General features: G+C 31.8%; 1 long non-coding RNA gene across 1 annotated transcript in view; it reads right to left on the reverse strand.

The window, feature by feature from the left end:
• The window catches only part of LOC143249237 (uncharacterized), a 29635-nt gene extending 11658 nt beyond the window's left edge, over window positions 1-17977 (reverse strand). Inside the window, exons 1-4 of the long non-coding RNA XR_013027692.1 lie at window positions 17450-17977; window positions 15769-15856; window positions 6013-6090; window positions 2732-3156 (exon numbers count right to left, since the gene is read on the reverse strand). This is a non-coding gene — a long non-coding RNA (uncharacterized LOC143249237). The remainder of the gene's footprint in view (window positions 1-2731; window positions 3157-6012; window positions 6091-15768; window positions 15857-17449) is intronic.
• Between the last annotated feature and the right edge of the window lie 5361 nt (window positions 17978-23338).

Consider the following 23338-nt stretch of genomic DNA (forward strand, 5'->3'; position numbering starts at 1 on the left):
ACAGATAGCCCTCATGTAGCTTTGCCCAAAATTCAAAAACAAACAAACTCTATGTTTATAAATACATATATTTAAAGATCAATAAAGTATGATACAGGAAGTTTATATTTACTTCTTAACTTTGAAAAATTTATGGACAGAAAATGTAAAACTAAATTTCAAGGTTAACAAGCTTGTAGCAGATGAAGACAGAAATAAACCGACTTTTTCATCCTAAAATAAAGCAGATGTGATAATTTTTATAGGTAATAAAAAAAAGAGCAACTAATTATACTTTAACCTTCGAGATGACCTCATAAGATTGTTGGAGTTATTTGTTAGTTTGTAGTTAAACACAAAGCTACAGAACAAGATATCTGTGCTGAGCCTACCAACCTGATTTTAAGTGTTATAAATCCGAAAACTAGCTGTTAACTAACTTAGTGGCATATTAGAGTTGAAGAAACAGTGAAAAGAAATCAAGAAGAAAAAGTTAGTGGAATGAGATAGATAATTAAAATGTTATAAAAAGTAAGAAGATGGTAAATTATATTAATGAGCAAGTAAATTCAAATATCAGGAAGAAAAGAATGTTTAGAAATGTAATAGGTCTAATACCAATATCGTATTACAGGAGTAACTGTAATCATTCTTTAACAGCTTCTGGGAGGTGAACATGGCGTGAAATGTTAATTCACTGTCTCTTTTATTGTACAGGTTGGCCCGTAATTCCCTACCAATCCATATGTTATTATGTTATATTCAATTATGATGATGATGAGTTGAAGGCAGCTGTTACCACAGCATTTGGAACAATAACCCCTGCTATGTTGAGGAAAGTGTCTCACAGAACATGGCGTTGTATAATATTATGCAGCAAGAATGAGGAACAGCATACAGATACACTGGATACATAAAATATATGGATGGGTAGGGACTTAAGGGCCACCCTGTAGTAATTGATATATTAACCACCAGAAATAAAATAACCACAAATATATATATATTTGTATATATATATACACAATACATTTCAGGCAATGCTGTTATGGCATCTCTAGAGGAACAGTAAATTCATAAACTAAAATTTCCAAATACTTGGTCCGATGTACAATGTGGAATGGTGATTTAGGCATGAGCACTAACATTATTAAAATACCTACACTACTTGAGGTTACTTTATTGGTGATTGAAGAAGACTTAACCACATCATTAATGTTGCATTTTATTTTAATGTCTACCCTTGTTTCTGTAGTTTACTTTTTTGTATATACAAACTTTATATGGTATTATATAAACTTTTGAAATACCAGATGTATGGACAATATTTCTTCGAACACAATCCTCCTTGAAAATGATGGAATATTAAAGTATTCTAAAGACATCTGGCTTGGGTATTAAAACTATTTTAATTAAAGTTTAGTACTCACACAAGTCATCTATAGAACACATTTTTACTTCAAAAATTTTTCTCATCATCAAGAATGACGGAATATTAGTTTCGTCTGTGTATTTGTTGTTAAGCGCATGTGCTATCTGTGCTCTGCCTACTACACTTATTTAAACCAGGTTTCTCACATTATGTTTAGGATTCTTTGATGTGACACTGGGGTAGAAAGAGATTTTGGTTTGTTTTCAGTTTCATGGAAAGCTACACAAGGGCTATCTACGCTAGCTGTTCATAATTTAACAGTGTAAGACTAGAGAAAAGACAGCTAGTATTCATCACTCACTGCCAACTCTTGGGCTACTCTTTTACCAACGAATAGTGAGATTGACCATAACATTAGAATGCCCCCACAGCTGAAAGGATGAGTGTGTTTGATGGGACAAGGATTCAAACCTGCAGCCCTCAGAATAGGTTGAAAGAAAATTATACCTAAATTAGTATGGAAGAGATTTTAGATTTTGAAAAACTTATATGCTCAAAGTTAATGGGACATTTGTTTGTTGGATTTTTAAAACATCATAATATTTACAGCTTATTGTAAATTATGTTTGGAAACTTTACAGAAAAATAATATTTGATAAGAAAAAAAGTTTTTTTTCAAAACCAGTTTCTATTTTGATTCATAACTCTGAAATCATTATTCATATTTTTTGTGATAAAATCAAAATATTTGTAATTAATAATGAAACACAGGAAAACTGCATAGACTGAAGAGGACACATGCATATACAGAAACTAATTTTCAAGTCTTTCTGCCAATATTTTGTCCGAAAAGTGTTTTTGACATTTACTTAGCTAAAATATGACACTGTGTAATTTGTATTTATAAGGACTCAATTTTGCTTTACATTTTAGGCAGAAATAACATTTAGGTTCAGTAAAGTTTCTGTTCCCTCAACTGCTACTAGTCCACATATGTACTTCTAGTATACAGAGTATAAAATAGTTTACTTCCACTAAAAGAAGTTGATTTCCAAACCCTCGTAAAATATGGTTGTTCCAGTATAAGAGGGATTAAATAATATAGTGTGTTTTTAGGGGAGTAACGTAGTTGATTATGCCAATGAAATAACTATTTCCAACAAATATCGAAATATTCACTAAATGAATTATAGTGCTTCCACCTTTAGATGAAAAATAAATGGTTCCAGAATCCTTAGTTTACCACATATCGAAATAATTCAAAATAAAAAAAACTATTAAGTTACAGATTTTTTTTTATTTGCCCTATCAGGTTTAATACTACATTTTCATACAACTGACAGTTGAAACAAGTTATCTTATTTATGATTAACAACATACCTGAGTTATTATTGTCTTGTCAGCAGAGCTGTAACCCCACTTTCTACACGGAACCATGATATTCTAATTCCTGGGATGTAATTTTTTATCAGGTAACTGTACTAGCTTGTAACTGTAGCTCTAAAACTAGATGAATTCTTGCTTGATGGTGTCAAATGGTATGGAGACATTCTTCCACTATGGTTTGGCACACTAGTGGTCAGTACCAGGAGCCAAAAATGGTAAAGCTAAAATCTACCATGTCGTCGGTACTCCTCGGTAAACGAGTGAGATTATTATGAAACACTGCAGACCTCCTAAATCACCTATGATGTCAGTAACTTCCATGTTTTATTTTGGTTGTTGTCTTTTGACAAATTTCTTCCTACTTCAGACACACTATACGCTTTTAGGTTTGACTTGACACAGTTGGTTAAATAAATATCCTGCAATTTGACGAATAATCTTTAAAAAAAATTGAAAACTGAATAGTATGTCAAGAAAAAGTTTTTAAATAATTTGATATTTAATAAAAGAAGCTACAGTAAATTTTAATAACAAAAATGTAGATCAGATCTTAACTTATTTTTTTACTTCACAGGTACAAACATTTAGAACAACCTTTATCTCCAGTGGTAAATCTATTGGGATTTTATAAAGAAATCCACACAATGACCTGTAGTAATTAAAAACAATTAATAAATTTTTGGAAACTGCAGGATAAAGAAGTTCTGGTGTCATACTAAGTTATAGAAACTGGTAACTTTAAATGCATCTTTTCACTTATGTCTGTTCATACATAAGTGAAAAGATGCATTTAAAGTTACCAGTTTACTGTAATCATGTCATTGCACTATTGTAAACTGATGCAGCTCAGAAATTGTATATCCACTTTTTTTCTGAAGCATAATTTGTGCACAAACAGTCAAAATGGGGGGCAACAGACTCTGAGGATGAGGTGTAGCAAGCAATGATTTTGAAGAGTAGACCACAGGGCAAGCAATCATTTAGTAGTGCCTGCCATCACAAGGGCTTTGTGCAATTTTGGTCTGAATAACAGGACTTGCTGCCAATACAGAATGGTATGACAGCATTAACTTTGAGACTTATATATTTATTTCTGTAAACAGGAACAATGCATCCAAAATGAATGATAAAACAAAAGTGTTAGTTGTTATTCAAAAGCAGTGTACTTACCACTAAACAGTTTAAAGTACTCAATTCTATTGTCATGAAATCAATAAAAAATGCTTTAATTGTACTTTGTACTTACGTATGTTAAATCTCATTAAATAAACAAGATGGTTATAAGAGATATATAATTATCACAATTATTGTAAAAGTGATAATTATTATTATCAATAATAATATAGTGTTGGATTTGTCCAACTGCCATGAAAACATAATATTTTTTCATTATAATATGAAAATAATTACATAATATTACAACACGTTGTTGTTGTAACGTTGGTTTTTATTTAGGGCTGTGAATTATTTTTCCTTTATGACATAAAAATTACTAAATGTTTTACAAACGTTCAACTTACTATTTTATGATACACATAACTTACTTTATTGTTATAGTAACAATTGTTACTATATATATATATATATATATATATAGTCATATACATACTGACTATATGTCAGTAGTCTATATATATGACTACTATATAGAACTATATATGTAGTGTACATATAATGTTACACAGATATACATTCATATCTGTAGCAAACATGAAATTTTACAACATTACTATTTTCCCATGTGATTGTCAGCTCAGCAACCTCCTATGATCACATAAAAGTTTATCAGAGCCAACAACCATGTATGAAGATAGAAATATTTGTTCCTAGGATTCTATTGAGGACATAATAAAATCTTGACACAATAAGTACATTTGAAGTATCTTCTTACTAGCTGGTATATACTTTGAAAATAAGTACAGCCTTAGGAATTGAGGTTATCAAAAAAGGAAAATTAAAATGAGGAAGTATCTGATTTCACAAAACACATTTAGTTTACAATAGAAAACTATCTTGTCCTCATCAACATGCTTTCAGAGAAAAATACCTCAAAGTCACGTGATGTCCAACTTCCTTTAATGAAATAAAATAACACTACTAATAAAATGCCAACTGTCTGTACTAATAGGATATTTGTTGTGGCATTTCCATGTAATATATTTTATTTAATAATTTAGGTATTTATATGTTTGTAACTAAAGTTATTTATGATAGATACAGAAGGACATTAATTAAGAATTTCATATTTTCCTTGTTTTTTTGTAAACAATCTAATTAATTTGTTTAAATGATACTTTTAGTATTTAACAGTAAATAATAAGCAACATATGGTTTTATGTTATCTTGCTGCTTTTGAATTCATATGAAACTACTGATTCTCTGTACTCCATAACATTTATATGTTCATTAACTGCAATATAATATAAATGATCCAAACAATGTTCAAACACAGTCTATTAATTGAAGATCTTTAGGTTTTTTTCTGTACACAAGTGTCTGAAGTGATTCAAGCAAATACAATTATTTATTATAAAATGTCTCTATTATAACACAACTTCTACATCCTGTAAGTACGTTAACAAACATTGTGTCATTTGTTTGTTCTATGTGCTAAACTTAAGTAGTTTCATCTTCAAAAAATAGTCTTTCAGTATCTAAAAACAGTAAATATATAGAAATTACATTTCTTTTTACACTACTTCTACATATTACTACTTACATAAAAAGGTTTGTTTTAATGTTTTATTTACACGTATATAGCAAACATTATGAGAGTTATTAAGAATACTGTTCGTTAAGTTTCATGTTTCACGTAATACAACAAATTATGCGAGTAAATAAGTTACCCTTAACTGAATATACAGAATGACATAAATTGTATGACAAATAAAATGTCTATATTGGACAAAGATACTTCATATATGTAGACACACATAAAGCTTCTTTTTTTATTATAAATCAATTTATTGGTTAATGTGCAACACACGTTGTTGTTGTAACGTTGGTTTTTATTTAGGGCTGTGAATTATTTTTCCTTTTATGACATAAAAATTACTAAATGTTTTACAAACGTTCAACTTACTATTTTATGATACATAAATATGCATAACTTAATGGTTCCTTTTTTTTTGTAGTTTACTGAATATTAATCTACTGGTATTGTTTTCATTTATTTAAAAAAAAGCCAACAAAAACAACTGATTCTTACAGATATAAACAAATGTTTAAACATAGTTTAGAATTAAAGAGAACTTGAAAGAAAAAGATAATATTACCATTTTGTCCCCTGCAACAATCTGGGAGTTTTCTCTAAAGTTTCAATAATGATCGGAATTTGATGAAGTCAGTAAAATCTGTTGAAAGATGAAAGACAATTATCTCTTGAAGTCGCAGGTTCAAGGTTCCTAGCAAACCACTGAGTTATTGTTCATCTGGAACTCCAAACTGTTCACTACACATCACTCTCATACATAAGCTAATATAAAGCTCACTCAACCAAATCGCACTTCATTTAGATGTGTAAGCGAGAAAATGTACTTACTTACAGGAGAACTTTAGCTGATTACATGTATTACATTCACATGTGAACTTAGCATTAGCAACAATTTATTATTTAATAGTTTAGCTTCCGTACTATAAACAAAACATGTTGACAACTAAGATATATTAGTTATAAACTATAAAGTTTAATTGTTGAATATTTAATACTCAGAAGTTAGTTAATCAGCCATTTTATCTAGTCTTTTTACTATTAATTAAAAGAAGTCAGTTACCTAAACTAATACGGCAACAAGTTTCCTATCCTAACAAGAACTAAGACGTTCTATCTTATAATTGTTTGATTTGTTGTTTATCAGAAAGCTACACAATGATCTACATCACAACTATTGAAACAGAGTTTTTTAGCATTATGTGTCTTCAGGATTACAACTGAGCCACTAGGGGAGGTGCTATTTTCAAACAGTTTCACAGCACGGCGTCTCTTTAGAGTTACTGGCTATTTATATACAAATAAATACCAGAACTAGTAATATTAAAGAACACATGCATAATAATAATAATATTGCCAACAAAATATTTCACCAGTATTTACGTTTTAATTTCAAAACATTGTTTTTTAAACATCATTAACATACAAATGTTTTTAATACACAAAATCATAGAAATCACCATTAAATCTAATGACAACACACTTAGCTAATTAAATAATAAAAGCATAACTGACATTAAAACATATAATAAATGAAAAAAATTCAATTAAATATAAACATTTGTATTAATTTGTTGTTAACTAAATCATATAAGAATTCCATTATTTCCCTTATTAGCCGTGGGAGTGTTATAATGTTACGGTGAATCCCATTATTTTTTGGTAAAAGAAGAGTCCAAGAGTTGGTGATAGGTGGTGATGACAAGCTGCCTTCCCTCTAGTCTCACAGTGCTAAATTAGGGACAGCTAGATCAGATAGTCCTTGTGTAACTTTGCGCAAAATTCAAAACAAACCATCTATTCCCTTACATGAATATCATCGACCACATTACTGATCCACATGTTTACAAGTTAAGCAAAACTGAAATATGAAGTTACATTATTTAATTAACTCAAGGTTAAGTATAATCATTCAAGAAATCTAGTACCTTACATTTTTTATAGTATGAATAGTTTCAAACACTGGATATATCTCTGGTATTCAGACTTAAAAACCAAATATACACAAACACAGAAATTTTCCATAAAACAAATATAATCATATACATAATATAATTTATCTTAGTCCATTATAACCAAAATATTCAGTTAAGAGAAACAGTTATTTCATTAACACACAGACATTCTTGAGGGGTGACAATTTCTTAGTAACAATGAACCAGTAAGAAAAATGGTAAATGATCCATGAAACAGAAGATAAATCTACTGAAAGGATCTACAACATGATTTTGTGCTTTAATGCACTGATAGGACCTCCAGTGGTCGGGCTTCACATAATCTTGAAATTAACATTAATCAGTTGATTTGATGTACAGGCTCATGAGTGCATGACTGCTGAAAATATACTCTTCAAAAAAAGAAACACAAAAGGGATATTTTTTTTATTTTAAAGAGAAATATATGTAATAACGTTACAAGCTCAGAGTATGTGATGTTACACGTGTTAAGGCACTGATTGTCAGACCAAAATGACAATAAAAGTTGTGCACTTTGAAAACGGAGGAAAACATCGGATTTTTCGCCAAAACGCATTCATGTCCAATAAATTTGTTTGAGAGATCTGCATGTTCTGCAAGTGCAACATGTGCAAAATCCCTATAAATGTGACGGGTTCTCAGTTTCCATAGCTCAGTGTTAAGCCACCGACACACAATACAGTTACGCCAAGACTGACTGAAGCACAACGCAACAACGCCATTGGTTGCTTGAAAGCAGGCGAATCTCGATCAGATGTTGCCAGAGTTGTGATTGTCCACCCAAGCACCATCACAAGGCTAAGGAATCGTCACCAACAACATGGATCAACTCGTGACCGTCCACGATCTGGCAGACCTCGTGTGACCACGCCCGGACAAGATCGCTACATCCGGTTATGTCACCTTCGGGATAGGACCACCATTGTGACATCTACTGCCTCAATCATACCAGGGCTGCGTAGGATTTCATAGACTTTATGTTCATATCTGGTACCTTTTTTTGTTGTAATATTTAAGTTTTGGTGCTTCTATCCACATCATTTTAGGTGCAGACATTTTTATGAGTCAGTCCGTTTATGAGGATTTCCTCTATACATTGGAGCCTCATGTCAAAGCTACTCACCAGCATACTCGCAGCTTTCTCCGACGACTGTTCTTGTTTTCTGCCCTTCTCCTTCCTCTCCCTTGCTTGTGACTTAATCACAGTCTTAGGTGATCAGTTGATACATTGTTCATTTCTTATCCTCATACAGCCAGCAGTATGACTGACAATCCAGTTGGTATGAATACCACTGGAGACACTTTGTCCAGATTAATTTGTTTTATTGCACATTCAGCATCAATCCTTGTCAAATGGGCTTCCATTTTCTCACCCATCATCTTCTAGCACCCTCTCCTTTTCCTTTTTCTCCTCCTCTAAGTCCCATTTCCAGTCATGTGTTTCCAAGGTGGCTCAGGATCTTTTCAAGAATACTATTAAACCTGTTGGTCACTTTACTTTAGGATGTTATTCCCAGTTGTTCATTGTTTTAAAGAAGACCAAAAACTGGTGTCTAGTCACAGACTTTCCTTCTTTCACCACAAAACTTTTACTCTAGGTCTTTAAATGACAAAGGTAGTAATTGGATGCATACTTTCAGATCTCCATTTTTCCAGTATATCATTTTTACTTTCTGTTTGTCCTTAAGGGTCTAGTCTTTCATTCCATGCTGTTCTGTACAGTACCAAACATTCTTTCTTCTGGTCCTTGATTCTACATCCTTTGGCTTTGGTGGTCCATTCCTTCATTCATGATTAAATGATCCATTATCTTTATGCCTACCTGCCTATCTGTTTCCTTCCCAGGGTTTAATTATCCAAACCACTCCATCTCTAGACTTTCTCATTTTCCCATTCTGGCCTGCCCAATCATAGTTTGTGGTATTTGATCTGCTTCAGTCATCACCTCCTTTGCCTCTTCTTCTATCCACATCCTTTCTCTGCCAACTTTACATATTTGTGCTTTACCCTACCATTCCCACACACTAGCTTTCATTCAGTCCCTTGTGATGTAGTCTGGACTTTTTGCATATGTAGCTTCCCTTATTTCCAGTGTGGTCTGTTCTTCTTCCTTGCTAATTTATCAGAGGAAATTGTGAATATTTTGCTATTGATCTCTTCAATGAAGTTTCCGTTTTTTCACGTCTCAGTATACCTCACCTGTTTGCCTGTTTGGCAATGGCTTTGACTGTTGTGGGTCACAGGGCAATTTTGTTCTCTACCTGCTTTAGCTGGATGTTTTTGTATCTCATTTCCTCCATCTTGTTTTGATCCTTTAATCTTCTCAACCATCTCCCCCCACAACCTTACAGGATTAAAATGTTAAATGTTGTTCTGCATGCCTTTACTTTTCCATCATTTTAACCCTTATCTTCCTTTTCCCTATATCAATTTTAATTTAAGACCCATTTTCTTTTTCTTGAACTGTGGTGATCATTAGTCCATGTATTTGCATTCAATGTATCATACTGTATACCACAATACATATATTTTCCTTTATCCTGATTGCTCTTTCCTCTCCAAGACTCATGAGGATGGTTTTACTTTCAGACTCATTTCCCTACCTTCCATTTTTCATTTATATTTACACTGCTACCTATTATGAACATAATTTGGTTGTCTCCTAATCAACCAGATAGTGTCTGCCTTTTGTTGCAGTTTTGCATTCCTCAGTTTGACTGCGAGTGAATAAGTTTCTATTTTTCTTACGTCACCCTATACTTCAGTTTGGATCCCATCCCATTCTGAGGGAAGTGATGCCTGACCAGGTATACCCTTTGGCTGACGGCCTCTATTGTACCTACTTCTGGATATAGACTCCAAGGGGACTTATTCTGGATGTAAGCTAGACCAGCCATCAAATATGTACTTTATGGACTTTCAGGTCCATAATGCCAACCATGAAGGTGCAGTGTTTTGCAAGACTCCTAGTAGATTCATCCTCACAGTATACTGCATCATAAGTAAGCCCATCCCAGACCACACAGACTTATAAGCTATTATGTATAAAGAGAGGTATGTCAGCCCATCTCTCTGTTCCTGTTTAACACTTTAGTTTGGGCCTGCTTTTCAAAATAGGGTTCCATGGTAATCCATTGCACTTTCTACAATGATACATTTCTTTTCAATTGGTACTGCACTATTTTCTTCATTCTTTTACTGGTGTAAGGGAGTTCCTAGCATCTACCAACTCTTGGCTACTGGGGTGGTACATCATGGAGGCTTCTTCACTTGATAGTTGGATGTTTGTGTTCTGTCAGTGTATTTGCTGTGTACTCTCCTCTTACTGTGGACTTGATGTACAATTCCAGATATCATCTGGTTACGGACTGGATGAATCCACCAGATACAGTTTTCTTCCCTGAGAAAATCAAGCCCAAAGGAAGAAACAAAAATTAAATTTAAAATTCTGCATAAATTTAAAAATAGATCCAGGGTAGAGGCCATAATGTGAAATATAAAGTGGTCCTTGGTTTTGGAGGTGACTACAGAAGAAGGAACCACACTGCACTGGAGATACATCATCTATTAGTTTTAACATCCATTTCCCAGTCTCACATGAAGAAATTAATTTAATTGTTGTTTATCACAAGTTTTAATTTGTTGTTTTTAATGCAGTCCTTCCTGTTTTTGGCTTACTTAGCTGTTGAATATTAATATTCTATACATATATTCCATGAATGTAATTTGTTGCTGACTATGTAACAATTCTCCATTACATTTTTCAGTCTTTATGCAGGTATGTGTCATTGCCTTAACTAGTAGACAACTGTGTCAACTGTGATTTGATCCAGCAAGCTGATTATAATAATCATATTTCTGAAAAGGTTATAAGTGGTAATAGCAAGCGATATCTCACAAGTTGTCCTGCTCTAAATACTTTTCATCCTATTAGTCATATAAATCCATTCTGCAAAATAAATAACGTAGTTTATCTATTGGCCTGTACTGAATTTAATATGAAATATGTAAATAAAACTTAAAATCCATTAAATGTACGTATAAACTTAAATAAATTTCAAGTTAAAACTAATTCAATGAAATCCATATAATTCAAGTACTTTAAAATTCATCCTTTTACTTCTGCTAAAATAACTATATTGAAAATTGTTAATGAATAAACCATTGGACTGCAGTGAGAGAACTTCTATTACTTTGATATTAAAAACATATTCTTATCAAATGAACTAAGATTTTAATAATTCTAATTTTGTTTGTACTTAACTTGTTCTTATATACACATGTTTTTCTTCCTCCTGTTTAGACTAAAAGCCTTAAGTTTCAATATCTCACACCAGGTGTAATTATAGTTTCAAGCTTCTCCAATATTTTGTTCTCATCTCACCATTGGTCTTACATGCAATTCTTTTGGTTAGTAATAATACCATACATTTCTTTTCATCCATCTGCCTGACATGCAAGTACAGTAATGAACACAGTCATAAAAACTATTAACCAAGCTGAAAAGCGACACCCAATTCCACATCTTGCTTTCTGCGAGTTATAAGGAAAAAAAGAGGATTTTACTTTTAAAATTAATGGCACGTACAGACTTTACTATAACAAAATAAATGTTGGTATGTCATTGCATGTTAATGCACAATAATCCACTGTTTAGCTTTAGAGATTAAATATCTCCGAGACCACTTTACTAGGAATTACAGTTGACTTTTTTTTCTTCTTCTTCTTCTGCAGTTTTTACCTACATTTACAGTAGTTGATGGTTAAATAAGAAATTATTTTCTACTATAAGGTTACTACTTTCTGGCTTTGGTCTAGAACTCACACATTTATCATTTCAATATAACACACAGTCATATATATAGTTTAACTTCTTGAAGGTGTTATCATTTAGGCAAATATAGAAATATCTGTATCATTCACCTTACAATTTGGAAAATTTTTATCTGAGGTTCAATGTCCTCTGGCAGTATAATAATATTTGATCTTTATAAATAACACAACTGGAATAAAATTTTTGTATTAAAGAAAAGAATGTATTCTATGAATCATGGTTGCTTGTCATGGAGGCCTGGAGAAATTCTCTACTTTGTAGTATTATTACATAATCACCATTACAGCTCTCTGCCTAGTATCAAATTATAATTTCAACACTCCATAAATTTAGTTGCATATTCTGATGAAACTTTGCTGAACTATAACATCAAAGTAATGAAACATGTCCCTAATGACACAGCCCCAATATCCCCCCTCACAACCCTCCTCAACTTTTGTCTTCATGTGTCATAGCATGATGTCACTTTTAACTGTTTTGAATTTTGTGCAAAGCTACATGAGGACTATCTGCATGAGCTGTCCCTAAATTTAGCAATGTAAGACTAGAAAAAAGGCAGCTAGTCATCACCACCCACCATCAACTCTTGGGCTCCTCTCTTAATCAAGAATAGCAGGATTGACCGTTCCATTATAATACTCCCACAGTTGAAAGGGCAAGCATGTTTGGTGTGACAGGGATTTGAACCCAGGACCCTCAGATTACGAGTCGAGTGCCTTAACCACCCAGCCATGCCAAGCCACTTTCGACTGTAAAGTGCTCTCTTAACTACTGATATGGTCCCACTATCCATCAGCTATGATAACCTAAATGACTAAGAAAGAAGTGTCTACAATTTGGTAAAACTTCCTTCTATAACCTATAACTGCTGGAGGCTGAAAACCTAACAGTCCCTAAACACAAGTTTTTCATACCGATTATATAGATAAACAACATATTCTACATTTATATACAAAATGATCTCATTTACTCTAACAGACACTTAACAATGAAGGCATTACACTTCCTTAGGGGTCAAATGCTCCTCTAGTGAGATAAAAGAGACAAGTTATCAACAATTTCACAGAATTTGTACATGTGAATTTACTTTATTTACAAAACTGTATTTATTAATATAATTTTGTGTTTTTAATGTTTGAATATAATACACAGGAATTTTATTTTATCCTGTAAACATGCTACTAAATATATTTCTATTTCTACACATATCTACCTATGTTAAATTAAGCTTCACGTAATGTACCAAATATCAGCCATTAATAAATATACACAAGCAATACTACCATATTCTTAACTACTGAACAGTTAAAGGTCTAAACAAATTGGAAAAACAGTTTTACACAATTTTAAATATACAAGACACAGTAGAGGCACAGATGAATTCATTTGTCTGAACAGTTTGAAATATTACAACAGTACAATCACACGCACAACTTTATTTTTATTTCAGCAAGCATGTAAGACATCACTTTTAACTGCAAAAGAAACACAATAAAAACATATATTACAGTCGATATCCATTAGAATGTACATAGGTATTTAACTTAAAACATCTGGTATTCCTAATTTAATAGTTTTATTATGTACAGAACATTCACTATTAACAAACCAATAATAAACTCATTGTGACATTCTCCTCCCTTATTTTATAACAAAATTCAAATTAAATTAACATTTGAAAAAGGTTGAAATAATAAAGTACAAATTTATCAACACTAAACTTAGAGATACACTATATGATACTTCAAAATAAACTCATTACATAATTAAAAGTAACAAAAAATTACCCCCAAATTAATTCATTTATATTTAAAATTAACTTTTGTACTTTCCAAATTTCTGAAACTTACAATCTCCACGACAATTGATACATACATACCCAGGTGACAAATATACAAGTCAATAAATATAATGCTATTAAATACATTAAGTGTCTAAAAGTGGTTGAAATCCATGTTATAAAACAATAATAAATGTAATACAAAAATTATGAGACCAAAATTCAAAATAATTCTTCCATTACAAGTACTCTTAATCATCCTTGAATCATAATGAATGATATCTGTGACCATAGCACTCAAATACATTGAAAGTATTCTATATAACAAACAAGATCCCGATCCCAATGTAAAACACACCAGCAACTGAGTTGGGGGTTAACTGCTTGAACCCATAATGTCTCCAACTCTTACTGTCTTTTGCTAGTCACAGCCAATTGTGGGAAGGCAATAAACCTTAATATTTAAAGATAACTGCAAAATAAAATGAAACCAACATAAACTCCCAGTCTCCACTGTGTCATTTAATAATTAGTGATGTTAAAAGGAAATAAAAATCCTTTGTAGTTTTTAAACCCCCATTCTTCCCCTTTGTTTTGAAAATTTGTTGAGACAAGCCAGTTACCTAAAGTTAGTCTTTTTGTCCCAGTATTTAAATACTAATGAAGAAGTATTTAAATATTTTAATGTTAGTAACTTAACCTTGAGTAACTAATGCTAAGTTCTCCACTAGGTAATTTCCATGATTGAGAATTTATTTTTCAATATACTTTTGTATTTGTTATAAAAAAAATGTGATTTTTTTATATATTACTCCTTTTAACCATTATTTTTCGATTTATTTATGAATAACTTAACATCATATATATATATATATATATAAAGAGAGAGATACAAATTGCTATTATAAAAACTGTTAGAAATCTTTTTCAGTGGAAGATAATTTCTTTTAACAACATAGATATTACAATTGGTACATCAATGATGGATTTATTTGTTTTGAATTTCGTGCAAATTTACATGAAGGCTATCTGTGCTATCAGTCCCAAATTTAGCAGTGTAAAACAAGAGAGATGGTAGCTAGTCATCACAGCTACTATATCTCAGGCTACTCTTTTATCAACAAATTGTAGGATAAACTCTCACATTATAATACCCCCAAAAATGAAAGAATGAGCATGTTTGGTGTGATGGGAATTCAAACTTGCAACTCTCAGATTATGAACTGAGCACCCTAACCATCCAGCCATGCTGAATCATTAATGATAACAAAATCAAATTCCCTTCTTTGGCCAAAAATAGTAAACTACACTTTGTCTTCTACAAAATTAATATCTATATCAACGTTATGTGCACGAATGTTATTACTGTTGCTTTTATAATATTTCAATCTCCAAATGTCTCAATTCTGATATCCCTTTGTTGGTGGTCTCAACAATTTCATATGGCTATTCCATACATGCTCCAGCTTATGGCCTTTCTTGGTCAGTTTCAATGCTTCTCCTAATCATTTGGTCACAAGAGTGACACTGAAACACTAATACCTTTTACTCTTCTGGTACTTTTTTTTTTTTCTGTCTCACTTTAGTGTTATTTTAAAGAACTGTGAACAAATAATGCTAAAGTACTGATACACATATAAGTGTTGTACCTATAACGTACAAAATTAAAAGAAACAGTAATTACATAGAAACAGTAATTACAATGTTTAATATCCCTGGGAGGTTACTTACAATAGGATTGTCATATGTCAATCCTACTTTTTCATTACAGTGGCCCATCATGAGTAGTCACCTTATGGTGGTGATCACTTGCCATTGACTAAAATAAAAAAACAAAAACTTCAAAATGAATTTTATACACAAATGCACAAGTACAAAAGAAACAAAAGCAATCAGAGATTTCACACCCTTGTGTAACTGCTCCTTTTCAAGATTGCATTAATTTATATTGGATAACATCAAATTTCACCTTTGAACACTCAGAAAGTCTTTCTCAAATCTGAAATGATCAATGATCTGGATCATTTTCTGTCATGTTAAGAGGAGTCTCAACTTAAAAGTCCCCATGAAAATTGGTACAAATCTTATCATACTTTAAAGAGTTATTAACTCAGAACTGTGAAAAAATGTCTCATCACCCCATTCTAAAAAAAAAAAAAGACTTCAAAGTGATCTGAATCCAGATGAAATTTGGAGGGCAGTCCGATACTGACTTCTCATCTTTTTAAAAATGTATGCACTCAGAAACGCAGTCACATGCAGATTCAAATGCAATACAACATTAGAGGTAATACTGGGCTTTTATTTAATAAAGGTTATATAATGATTCAGATATTGTAGTTTTATTCACATCTACAAAGGCAAAAACATAAAATATAGTCATTGGGTCTTTATAATCACCAATACCTATCTATCTGCTTTTCCATTAGCAGCCTTACGTGATGCTGAATCATTAAAAAAGTGGAATATTTTCTTGTTCCATGTATTTATTACACATACTAAAGTTGTCAATAATTTGTCCCAATCATTTGTTTTTTTTATCTGTTTTGCTGAATGCTCTCTTAATACTTTGGCTTTGAATGTTGCATGCCTGTTTCCCAACACCTGAAATATGTATTGGTTTATCAGAAAATAAAATTACCCACACACACACACACACACATATATATATATATACACACACACATGTACTAATTAAAATAGTTATTACATGTACCAGTATCTTTATTATATACATCTCCATATATTGTTACAATATTTAAGATAAATGAAAGTAGCACAGCCATTAACATGATAGTGATGAACCAAGAAAATTAATTTATATTCATATCACCTGTTAATACAGTATATAGGTATAATAACTGAACACTGATTGAACACTTTTGTTTCATATGCAAATTTAAATAATACTATGCTATGTGAATAATGAAATATATCCTGTGTAAAATCTGAATACAATATTGCAAACTATTTATGTCAAGTAATATTTATAGTTTGTTTTTTTCACATCTTCAACTCCAGTATAATTTAACTCTAGTTAATCTTGGTCAGTCTACTGTTCTAAATGACTCTGATGAATGATATCACCAAAATATATCCTTCACTAGATATTTATTCAACTGCAGTAGATTAGCTTTCCAATAAAGTCAACTACCCATAACTACAATATAACAAATTGCCACCAAGTTTCAAATGTATTTAATTATATTTCTACTCTTCACCTTAACATTTATAAATTACACCATTCACTCACTGGGGCATCTATGAATAGAATAGCAAGTTTCCTATTAGTAAAATCATTATAGGTCTCAATAACTAATTATACTAAGTTCAACACGTATTTGACACTGAAGAAGTTATTTACCCAATAACAACTTGATGTGTAAAGTGTTAACAAATAAGTCATACTAACCTGTCAACAAAAACTTGTTTGCTATTAGTCTTAAACCACATTTGGATAACCTGTTGACAATTCTCGATTGAAACTGGCTGAATTGTGCCGGTAGAATGTATTTAAGCCGCCATCCAAATTGCATTCCCCTACGTATACTAGTCTACCGCTGATGACTAAAATTATATCTGTAGTGTTAATTCAACTACTCCAGACACAAATCAATATTTATGACGACTCTTGAAGTTGTGAAGTTAGTTCAAAATTAAATGAGTGTATTCAGTGGTAAAGTGGCCGATTTGTGCAAGTTCAAGCCACTGTCCAAATTCCATCATCCCATGTACACTATTGCTAGTCTGCTGCTCAAAATACGATTGGCAGTGCAATTGGTAAAAGTTGCAGTTATCTCTTTCTTTTAAAATATATTCGGAGAAATGAAATGCTCCTTCTTTGTTTTGTTTTTTTGGTTATAATACTAACACACTTCTTGAATAGTTTTATTCGCAGCCAATTTACAGTAACAACAATCTCCTTACATCGAGTTTTCACCCGTCAGTAATGTCATATGCATAGCTTCCGCTATGTGGCTCTAAAGGTATTGTTATGATAAGATAATTTAAAAAATTGCTCAAAATAAGTTAAAAGATACGTCTAAACAATTTGTTTGTTTGGTTTTGAATTTCGCACAAAGCTACTCGAGGGCTATCTGTACTAGCCGTCCCTAATTTAGCAGTGTAAGACTAGAGGGAAGGCAGCTAGTCATCACCACCCACCGCCAACTCTTGGGCTACTCTTTTACCAACGAATAGTGGGATCGAAAGGGCTGAAAGAGCAAGCATATTTGGCGCGACGGGGATGCGAACCCGTGACCCTCAGATTACGAGTCGCACGTCTTAACACGCCAGGCCATGCCGGGCCAAATTGTCATGGAATCTAATAATATGATACTTGTGCAATAAAAATGTTCAAGGCTCACACAGAAATACATGTGTAGTGAGAGGCTGTAAAGTTACATATATGGGTAAAACTAAGCGCCATTTGAATGTTTATTTAGGAATATAGAGGGATAATGCGCAGATCGTTTGTTTGTTTGAAGTTTTAAGCACAAAGCCACACAATGCGTTATGTATGCTTTGCCCGTCATGGGTATCGAAACCCAGTTTCTAGCGTTCCAAGTTCACAGACATATCTTTTGGGTCACTCAGGTGTACATAAATCTTTATCACCATAACAGATGGATATACAGACATTGAAATTACCATTAAAAGTCTTCTTATTGCGAAAGCGCACATGAAACAAAATATTCAACAAACATCGTTCCAACTAATATTGTTTTAATTAACCATCTGTAATTCGTGTATTATAAATTGTGACTGATGAGTATGTAGTATTCCATTTCTAGTTTATCGTACTGTATGTATAAATGTATTTTCCTTAATAATCATTTCTCAAAAATAATAATACTGTTTTTATTGCACTTTCACAAAAATCTACTAAATCAAAAATGCGATACCTTATACCCGAGCGCTTTCAAAATAGGAACATTTCCTTTTCATTGGCAAACTAGAAGTGACCGCTTTACTTTGTTTTTGTCTGTCTGTGATCTTTAGTAGAGTTTATGTCTTATAGAGTAACCCGTCAAGGAATATTAGAGAGACGGCCTAAGTAGCCAAAGTGACAGTTTTATTTAATTTCTTATTTCAGTTTATTCGCCACCAGATAACAACATTATCTGTCCATATGGATACATGTTAGGGAAAAGAGATTACTGTAAGTTATGAATAACTATTTCCTTTGGTTTTATTCTCCTTAGTTATTTATGGAAAAACCTGTTTCATAGATATATATGTTTATATTAATTTAAAGATAAAACATGAAGTACATTTGGATTTATCACAACATAAAAGCTTTTACTGAAACGTTGTAAAGTGTTTTTGTTAGTATATTCTTCAGGTATACCTTTCACGAGAGGATGATGAAAAATCAGCTTTGAATTTGAATTTCTTTCACTCAGAGACACAAAGTAAATTGGATGAACACAGTGTATTTTATGTTAATATGTGGAGTAAGCAATATATATAATAAAGTTTTTGTGACGTTCAGTTAAAACAAATATTACAACATGAAAATACCTGTGCTGATCACATCACCACATAAAAGTTTACCAGCTCGGTAAAATTTCTATAAGGCCTACAACTTACTTTATGTGATGAAAATGGCAGGTGTTTCCTAGTGGACAGCGTTGAGGGCTACTGTTCAAATGGCCCCAGGTTCATTTGTTGCATTGTGTTTCAGAATAAGCTTACAAGAAATACAAACAACTGCCCACAGATTTTTAACAAAAACATTAATAAGTGTACTGTGGAAAATATCGTACATTAAAAACATTTTTCAAATAATTACGTTTTGGTATTGTTATGAAAAAAGATGTTACTTTATGAAAATAACCCTCAGTGGCACTGCGGTTTGTCTGAAGACTCGCACCGCTAATCATCGGGTTTATATGCCCGTGGTGATCAGAGCACTGATAGCGTAATGTGTAGCTTTGTGCTTAATTCTTAACAAACAAACTAAATTATGGAAATTATTTTATTAATTTGTAAATCTTAAACTTAAACCATACTAAATGTTTCAGAGTGAATTTGAAACATATATAAACCTTTTACATGAAAAATCTTGGAAAATGTTTCATTGTTAAGGAACTTATCAAAGAGTGCCTTATTGTGGAAACTCTAGAGTTTCGTTTAAGATACAAAACCAGTATTTTTTTATTTATGTTTGTGTGTTTTTAGGGAACATTTTTAAGTTAACGAGAATAAATCAATTCAGAATACATAAAAAAATATATTTTTCATATATATACACACATTATTTTGAGCTGCTTTTCACTATTTTTTTTCTATTTGTTCCATGTATCTGATAATTCTTTTGGGAAATATATTAACAAAGCAGCTCATACACTAAACTTATAAATACTATAAAATATTTATCTATAAAACTAAATGTTTAAGAGCTTGTGTTGATTCTGTTACATGATTGAATTTCCTTGTTTTATCAACTTTTTGATGTGTAGGATTTGGTTAAATATATAAGTTAAAAATTATTCCTTTCTTTAAGTTTCGTGCCCTCCTGGACAGTTCGGGAATAAAAAACAAGTAAAATGCGTTCCCTGTCCCAAGGACCATTACATTAATATTTTGGGTCCTACAAATGTTCGGCTTATCCAGAAAGACGATTCACAAACCCTGGATTTTCTTCACGGGATGCATGTAAACGTAAGTTTTATCAAATACCGCACTATGAACGACTTTATCTCAGTTATATTCAGAATTTTTATTGCTGCAAGTGCTCAACTCTCAAATAGCTTTAGAACTTCTAGTCGGTATCATTAACAAGTAATGTTATTTATGTAGTTTGATACTATCCACTTCTCATACAGAGAGTAAAGCAACGTACGCTATGAACTTTATACCAAGTTCAGACAATTGACCTGTTTCTTTTATTTAGACAAATTATTTTGCTATAATTTTATTTTTTTGTATCCCTAATTTTTTTTTAAACAGAGGTTTGACTGGTTTTTGTTTAGATGTTCTTTATCAGTTAACTTTAAGATTTTATCTTCTCTTTTTTTTGTTGGTCTTATTGTCACTTCTGTTATTTTTATTATCGCCGTTTGTTCCTAATTTTCTCCGACTTTCGTGTTTGTTGTTTAAAAACACATTTATCTTTTCTAGCGATCTGAATTATACGTTCTCACAATACATGATGTAAAATACAGCAGCGTGACGTTGTATTTGTAAGTTATGGCACATTAGGCGGCATGCTTAGCATCTTATATCTGAATAAATACAAACACAAATATTCTTTTGTCATGGTTGATACCTATGCTGAAGTGAGGACAATGTTTTAAAAGGGGGCTCAGTGTTCCAATAAATCAGAAAATACTTGAGAATACTTGACAAGTTAGGACTGTAAGAGGCTCTAATCTATCCTGAGCAACTTCATCATCTGTAATGATTAGTGAAGAGAAGAAACAAATGAAAAACAAAAACAGTATTGTGATGAAGCTGGACACATTGTTCTATTGTTTACAGAGTAATAAACAATGATTTGAAGTGACAAAGGATTATAAACTAGAAGTTTACAAATCGTCAACTGTTTTCATTTGAAAAATGAATGAAGCAAAGGGAAACCCAGCATATCTTTAAAGGTCGCAGTGTAACTATACAATAGACATTTATTCATTTAGTCATTTTAAAATTGGTATTAGGATCCAATATACAGAAAATAGTATATGTAAAATTTTAAAAGTGTGACTGGTCAAAAACTGACCTATAAGCGGTTACTAATAATGGTAATGAAACGATCGGAACAAATGGAAGCAATATGAAGTACTGGACTTCCAACACCGTTCTAGTGTTAAGATTAATCTCAACTATTGTGCACATAGGAGAAGGAGGGAGCAGCCCCTCTAGCTTGTAATACATACGGTCACTTAGACAGATTTTTAATTTTAATTCGGGCAAAACTAAAGCAGAAAATATAAACTCAATTGAGATAAAATTGTGCAGCCACCCTCTGAAAAACTCCTCGTATGTCTATGATTTGGTACATAAAGAACTTTAGTAAAACTCCATAAACGAGTATTTATATAAATGTTTGTACAATGATCTGTATATATAAAACACCTTTTCGACACATTTATTTTAAAAAGAAACTATACATCTGATTTAATAGAGACATTTTCTGTAACGTAAGTTACGACTATGTTTATAACAAATGATTTCGATGCTTCATTCTCGTTGGTTGGCTTTAGTTAGATGTATTGACATTTTTAATTAGTTGAAATTAAATATTTTTCACAGGTTAAATATTACCCAACTGGGACGGTTTGAAAATATTTATTGAGAAACGATATCAATGATAAACAATGCTAATATTGTTTTAATTTCACTACCCATCATAGAAAAGATATTTACGCTTCCACTTCTGTTTGCCACGGTGGGAATACCACTTCTAATACTTTTATCAGGGTAAGCACAATATTTTTGTTGGTTTAACTTGTTTATCGTTAGGTACAGATGCATTTAATAGGATCGAGTTCCTGACTGTAGTGTTTTTAACCCTCAAGTTTATACTTAATTGGTTGGGCAGGGTAACATTTTAGATATATTTCAATATGTGTATGGTTTATTGTAAATATTTTGAAATTAATATCTTATAAAGAAACCTTTAAGTGGCATTTACGAGTCTTATACTGATTAAATATTTCTAACATGTAATAATAGGCTTACGGCTAAGGAAGGTGTGGAGTTTTAAAACCATATAATTAAACTCGAATTTTTAACTTGCACTTACAGTGGGGAAAACAATTTATATTTAACTGCTAATTGTCAGTATTCGTCAGAGTTATTTACTCACCAGTTAACTCATTTAATATACAATTAATATTTTCATTTTTATTTCTTCCCCTAATCTAGAATATAATTTAAAATTCTTCTCTAAGAACGGAGCACTGCGATATTGATTAAAACAATTAAGAATCTTGTCATGAAACGTGTCAATTAGCCAGTCATTATAATATTACAGTAATATATTAGTCAGTGTACTAATATAATATTACAGTAGTATACTGATATATACAGTACAGATATATTGATACTTAGAGCTGTAGACATGTTTATCAAAATTAAATTCTTCTTTTTTTTCAGTATTATAATTCGTAAACGACAGAGTCTCGAGATATCACTCTGTTGTCAAGACAAAAATTCGGGGACAGAAAAAAAACTTCGATTATATAAAATATTCACCAATTGGAGATTCTAGTGTAAAACGTGAGGAAGATGTAGAAAAACTACAAGAGGTTCCACAACGAAACAATTATCAGAAATTTGTGACGTGAGTGACAAG

Source organism: Tachypleus tridentatus, chromosome 4 (genome assembly GCF_004210375.1).
Source record: "Tachypleus tridentatus isolate NWPU-2018 chromosome 4, ASM421037v1, whole genome shotgun sequence".
Lineage (NCBI taxonomy): Eukaryota > Metazoa > Arthropoda > Merostomata > Xiphosura > Limulidae > Tachypleus > Tachypleus tridentatus.